The sequence below is a fragment of the Anoplophora glabripennis genome, unplaced genomic scaffold, assembly GCF_000390285.2.
Source record: "Anoplophora glabripennis isolate ALB-LARVAE unplaced genomic scaffold, Agla_2.0 scaffold1701, whole genome shotgun sequence".
NCBI classification, from domain to species: domain Eukaryota; kingdom Metazoa; phylum Arthropoda; class Insecta; order Coleoptera; family Cerambycidae; genus Anoplophora; species Anoplophora glabripennis.
This window is the reverse complement of record NW_019417780.1, coordinates 33,664-41,205: the sequence shown is the minus strand read 5'-3', so window position 1 is coordinate 41,205 and position 7,542 is coordinate 33,664.

The following is a 7,542-nucleotide window of genomic DNA, read 5'->3' as shown; positions in this document are numbered from 1 at the left end:
AGTGGTATACAGAGTAGGAAAGTACCGATGGTCTATCAGAAGTTACGTGAGAGCGATAAAGTAAGCCATAGAAATCCATGTGATAGACAAGGATGGCTATAATGAAGGCGTCTAATAGTCAACGCCCATTTCGCCCTTCCACAAATAAGAAGCGGATCTTATTTCTATGGCTTACTTTATCGCTCTCGCGTAACTTCTGATAGACCATCGGTACTTTCCTACACTGTAGGGCAAAATAATAAAATTTGTGTTATTTTTTGACCTGGGAAAATCCCATTTCTACAAATGATTCAATTTTAATTTTTACGTTCTTTTTTCTTTTCAATTTACGGTGGCTATATCTCAAGAATTTACAAAAAATTTTCTTATAGTTTTGGCGCCTCGTTAGTCGTTTGGGGGCCTATCTTCCAAAATAAGTCGGGTTTTGCCGACTGCCCGACCTGGCCAGACCGGGCCTGATTGAGATATCAACAATCCAAGAACATGTAGTTACAGAGGAAAAATACAATTGACCTTTAAAAATTTTTATCATTTTTCTTGCAGCTCACTGAAACAGTCCTTAATTTTATCTCTTCCCCTTAGGAATATATCAGACAAAATTTCGATATATCTTTATATATTTCATACTTGTTTTAAACAATTAGGAATTGTTTTGAGGACTATTAAAATTGCATGTTCTTATTTTAAATATCTGAATAACTTGTTTACATTATTTTTGTTGATAATCATTAAAATAATCACTGATGTCAATAAAACAACAAATACAATCGTCATCTTCTTTACTTGACCTTCTGGATGCGAGCTTTTTATTTGACTTTATTTGGCTTTATGATATCATATGTTGCATTGTTGCTGTTAAATGTTACGTAACATAATGTAACAAACAGGTTATAAATATAAATCACGCTAAATAATTATATTCATTTCATATCTGGAACCTCGTTAATAAAATTCGTACATAAGTAATAAGCAGGTAAATTTACTTGTCATTAGTTAACAGTTAAAACGTCAAAATGTTGTAGGTCAGTTGTCAGGAGCGGTTCGAGAAGGGGTTTAAATAATGATTTGAAAATATTTTTATTAAACGTAAATATGTATTTTTAAATCATGTTTACGTATTCTACTTATTTTTCCTGATCTTCCCTTAAAATCAGTGACATTATAAATTATGACTGAAATACCCTGTATACACGTAAAACAATTTTATATTTTAGTATGAAATTTCACGCAGATGATGATAAAAAGACTTATTGCATTTTAGTTTTCCGCTGCATAAATAAATAAATAAATAAAGGTATTTATAATCCAACTTCTTGGATTTTTTAAAGATTTTTGTTTTCTTAATTCTGTTCTTTTTTTGTAGTTACTAATGAGATAAAAAATATTTTTAATTAAAGAAATAGATTACGAAGCAAAAATATTTCCAATTTAAAATGAGTATATAATTGTTTTGCCTACCAACTTTTAGTAGTTTTAATTTTATTACTTTTTTTATTAATTGTGGTTTTAATTGAATGTAATATTGATATTATATGGAAAGATATTAATTAACGATTACAGTCGAAAAAAATGTTAATGGCGCATTTAATACCCATTTTCGATAAATATGTAATCTCGAATTAGGAATCAAATAAATATTTACGTACGTACATACGTAAGTAAATAAGCTATAACATTCCTTTTTTACAGGGGACATCCCCGTTTCTGAAATAAATTACGTTGTTTCAATATCAACTTATTTAAATATAAGTAAACCTGAAACTGGTTACTTTTAAATGCTGAGAATTCACGTTACAAAAAATTTGGAAAATGTCACCTATTTATTGTTTCTGATAGTGGTCACAGATAGCCCATCCACNAAATGTTGTAGGTCAGTTGTCAGGAGCGGTTCGAGAAGGGGTTTAAATAATGATTTGAAAATATTTTTATTAAACGTAAATATGTATTTTTAAATCATGTTTACGTATTCTACTTATTTTTCCTGATCTTCCCTTAAAATCAGTGACATTATAAATTATGACTGAAATACCCTGTATACACGTAAAACAATTTTATATTTTAGTATGAAATTTCACGCAGATGATGATAAAAAGACTTATTGCATTTTAGTTTTCCGCTGCATAAATAAATAAATAAATAAAGGTATTTATAATCCAACTTCTTGGATTTTTTAAAGATTTTTATTTTCTTAATTCTGTTCTTTTTTTGTAGTTACTAATGAGATAAAAAATATTTTTAATTAAAGAAATAGATTACGAAGCAAAAATATTTCCAATTTAAAATGAGTATATAATTGTTTTGCCTACCAACTTTTAGTAGTTTTAATTTTATTACTTTTTTTATTAATTGTGGTTTTAATTGAATGTAATATTGATATTATATGGAAAGATATTAATTAACGATTACAGTCGAAAAAAATGTTAATGGCGCATTTAATACCCATTTTCGATAAATATGTAATCTCGAATTAGGAATCAAATAAATATTTACGTACGTACATACGTAAGTAAATAAGCTATAACATTCCTTTTTTACAGGGGACATCCCCGTTTCTGAAATAAATTACGTTGTTTCAATATCAACTTATTTAAATATAAGTAAACCTGAAACTGGTTACTTTTAAATGCTGAGAATTCACGTTACAAAAAATTTGGAAAATGTCACCTATTTATTGTTTCTGATAGTGGTCACAGATAGCCCATCCACATCCCAAAAAGTGACGAAGCGGGAAAAATGTATGTTGCAATTATATCTTACCATTTTTGTAGAGTAGAGCAAGGCATTTATATTTCTCGTACTTCTAAGTTAAGTAAGGGTGCCATTTATGTCGAAATCCTCATAACTCTAGCGTGTATTTCCGGTACTGTCGGCTTCGTATTTGGTTTTCCAAATATTTTGGGATCTGTCGTGTGGAACACTCGGCATATCCTAAGGACTTATTTACCTCTAAATAAGTAAGGAGAGTTTCAAGGTATACAATGACAATGAATACGCTTGAATTCGGATCGTATGTAAGCATTGGCCCAAATAGTCCAGGAAATATAGAGTTAGACGCGACTTTTTGTTTCGGCAAGCTGAATTTATCACTATAAATGCTAAATATTATGTACAATAACATATTAGTTTCCACAGTCATAAAAATGGGGGGAAGGTTGTTTACCGGGTGGTTAATTATATAATTTTTACATAAATTCACGTTTTTCGCTTATAACTATTTTTGGTTCAATTCCACGAGAAAACAGTAAAGTACTTTTTTTTTCGTCTTCAAAAGACTTAAAAAACTAGCTCTCGAACACCAAAAAATATTGGTTAGCTCAAAAGTTATAAACAGAAGAAGTTTATTTATGACTTCTAAATTAAACATTTATAAACTGCGTTATTATTACCAGAACGTTTTGGCATCGCATCCTCTCATTCCTTATCACTGTCTAATAACTCACACGAAATCTGGAATCGCACTGATTTTTTTCATGGTAGATTTCATAATAATATATTGAAATCTATATATTTTTTTTAATTTAAAATTTGCAACCTGGATTTTTTTTTTATTTTTTAGTCTTAGTTGCAAAATTAAATATTCGACTCATGAGAGTGATATAGTTATATATTATAACATATTCGGAAAGCTTATGAAAAGTGCTTGAAGTTAAAAAAAAATCGTCAAGATTCGTTGGGGAAGTACTCGGGTTGCCGGTTATGACAGTATTTTTTTGCCGATACCAACCTAATTTGCTTAACAATAGGCCGTCAACTTTGACAGTCTGTAACTCCGTTGTTTTTCAACGAATTTTGACGATTTTTTTTTAACTTAAAGCTCTTTTCATAGGCTTTCCAAATAGGTAATAATATTACTAGCTAAATCACGCTCGTGCGTCGTATATTTCATTTTGCAACTAAGGCTAAAAAATAAAAAAAATTCCAGTTTGCAAATTTATAATGAAAAAAAAAAAAATAGATTTCAACGTATTGTTATGAAATCTACCTTGAAAAAAATCAGTACGATTGTGGAAAATCCTCGGGATCGTCCAGACTATTAATGAGTTAATTTGTTTATAAGGCCATAACTTGTAAACTATTCAACTTACCGATTCCAGATTTCGTGTGAGTTATTAGACAGTGATAAGGAATGAGAGGATGCGATGCCAAAATGTTCTGGTAATAATAACGCAGTTTATGTTTAATTCAAAAGTCATAAATAAACTTCTTCTGTTTACATCTTTTGATCTAATCAATATTTTTGGACGCTCGAGGCTAGTTTTGTAGGTCTTTTGAAGACGAAAANCTTTTGAATTAAACATTTATAAACTGCGTTATTATTACCAGAACGTTTTGGCATCGCATCCTCTCATTCCTTATCACTGTCTAATAACTCACACGAAATCTGGAATCGCACTGATTTTTTTCATGGTAGATTTCATAATAATATATTGAAATCTATATATTTTTTTTAATTTAAAATTTGCAACCTGGATTTTTTTTTTATTTTTTAGTCTTAGTTGCAAAATTAAATATTCGACTCATGAGAGTGATATAGTTATATATTATAACATATTCGGAAAGCTTATGAAAAGTGCTTGAAGTTAAAAAAAAATCGTCAAGATTCGTTGGGGAAGTACTCGGGTTGCCGGTTATGACAGTATTTTTTTGCCGATACCAACCTAATTTGCTTAACAATAGGCCGTCAACTTTGACAGTCTGTAACTCCGTTGTTTTTCAACGAATTTTGACGATTTTTTTTTAACTTAAAGCTCTTTTCATAGGCTTTCCAAATAGGTAATAATATTACTAGCTAAATCACGCTCGTGCGTCGTATATTTCATTTTGCAACTAAGGCTAAAAAATAAAAAAAATTCCAGTTTGCAAATTTATAATGAAAAAAAAAAAAATAGATTTCAACGTATTGTTATGAAATCTACCTTGAAAAAAATCAGTACGATTGTGGAAAATCCTCGGGATCGTCCAGACTATTAATGAGTTAATTTGTTTATAAGGCCATAACTTGTAAACTATTCAACTTACCGATTCCAGATTTCGTGTGAGTTATAAGACAGTGATAAGGAATGAGAGGATGCGATGCCAAAATGTTCTGGTAATAATAACGCAGTTTATGTTTAATTCAAAAGTCATAAATAAACTTCTTCTGTTTACATCTTTTGATCTAATCAATATTTTTGGACGCTCGAGGCTAGTTTTGTAGGTCTTTTGAAGACGAAAAAAAGCAATTTACTGTTTTCTCGTGGAAATGAACGGATAGAAGCGAAAAACGTGAATTTAAGTAAAAATTATACAATTAACCACCCTGTAAACAATCTTCCCCCCAGTTTTATGACTATGGAAACTAATATGTTTTTGTACATAATATTTGGCATCATACAGGGTAGGAAAGTACCGATGGTCTATCTGAAGTTACGTGAGAGCGATAAAGTAAGCCATAGAAATCCATGCGATAGAGAAGGATGGCTATAATGAAGGCGTCTCTTAGTCATCGCCCGTTTCGCACTGTATAAAAGTCGCGAAATGGTCATTTCCCAGCTTATTTTCCTGGCCTACAAAGATATCAAAGGCGACGTGGCTCCGTCAATTCTCGGGAACTGCTCTTCTATATCTATTCTGACGTCTGACCTCTTTGGATTTGGGTGATATATGGCTGTTGACTTGTTCATGTATTAGATTTACATCAGACGCGTCGAGATTAAATTTCTTGTAATTTCTGGTTTCCTCGCGGGAAACTGGGCTGAAATTTTGGGCGTCCCACAAGAATCGTCGGTGGTCGTTCTGTTGTTGCATTAGAAACATGGTTAATAATTTCGATTCGAAACCTATTCGAAAATTTTGATATATGTTCGGCGTTTTCTGCTTTACAGGGATGGTTGACTGGATACCTTCATTCAACTACTCTTGACTGGGATTTCGTCTGCAAAGGTTTCGAAGACCTGATTCCAAAGTTGAATGAAATTCGAAACGCACTCGAGATCTGAAATACGAGTCTCTTTACTATCTTCTCAAGAATAATATTTTTTAAATATTTTTACCTATCTGATTAATTAACGTTATTTTAATACCACGTAGAATATTTAAGAAGTACTAATAAAAACTAAAATAAATTTTGAAGATTCCTAGTGCATCATATTTGCTTATTATCGCTCGAGAAATTGGACAGGTTTCCGCCTCATGTTAGACTTTCAAGGTGAAGAGATGCAAAAAATCTAGTTTGAGATGTTTGTCAGAAGTTTTCATCACAGACAATTTGTAATCAATTCTTGTCACTGAAAAAACGATTTATTTGGACTAAATAAATATCGTTTGCCATGAACTAATCCTAGTTTTTGATATTGCCTAGCATATATAGTGTGAAAAGTAACTAATAATAAGTTCATAGTTTGGTAATAAACCTTATTTGAATGTTAATTTATTTTTACTGTAATATTACACTGCGCCTCTTTATTATTAATCTACATATTTTAAGATGTAGATCACATAAAATTATTAGAAATATATCTTAGCTTAATGTGAACTAACAGTTTTTCAGTGAAAATAGGTTATTTTAATATTAATAAATCAATGGTTTATAAAAAGTGAATTGTTTTTTACACTAATATTGAACGTATTTCTTTCTTGATTAGTCTCAAAATTATGTACTTTCTCAAATTTAATTAAACTGATAATTATATAACTTATCTAACTATAAGTTTATAATTAAATTTGAAAAGGTACATAGTATTGAGATCTACTAATTGAGAAGCACATACGTGTATATACGATACTTTTATTCGAACATTTCATTATTGCTAAAAATTAATTTTAAAACTTAAACATATCGTTCAAAACTGCTTGTCGTAGTTGTTGACAGTTTTATGATTAAAAATAATTTTCGGATTTTTAAATTGGGTTTTATTATAAATTGATGAAACTGCAAAACTGCAACAGCAACACTATGTCCGTATCTAAAACTGAGTTTTTGACGATTAGCACTTGATGGGCCCTAACTTAGACAGTTTCTGCATCCATTTTAATAGAAGCAATCGGAACACAGCACTCCGTAACTATATGCACATGTTATATTATGAATATGATCTAAGAACAACAAGAAACACTACCTTTTGATATAGTCCATACTAGCCTACTGAACCACACAATACACTACAGGCACCTTGCATACAGTGTAGGAAAGTACCGATGGTCTATCAGAAGTTACGTGAGAGCGATATAGTAAGCCATAGAAATCCATGTGATAGAAAAGGATGACTATAATGAAGGCGTCTAATAGTCAACGCCCATTTCGCCCTTCCACAAATAAGAAGTGGATCTTATTTGTGGAAGGGAGAAATGGGCGTTGACTATTAGACGCCTTCATTATAGCCATCCTTGTCTATCGCGTGGATTTCTATGGCTTGCTTTATCGCTCTCACGTAACTTCTGATAGACCATCGGTACTTTCCTACACTGTACATAGCCTCCATGATGGCAAAGATACGACTGTCAGGGGAGAGCACAACTTGGTCACGTGATTGGAGTAATTTTTAAATAATATTTATTAATATT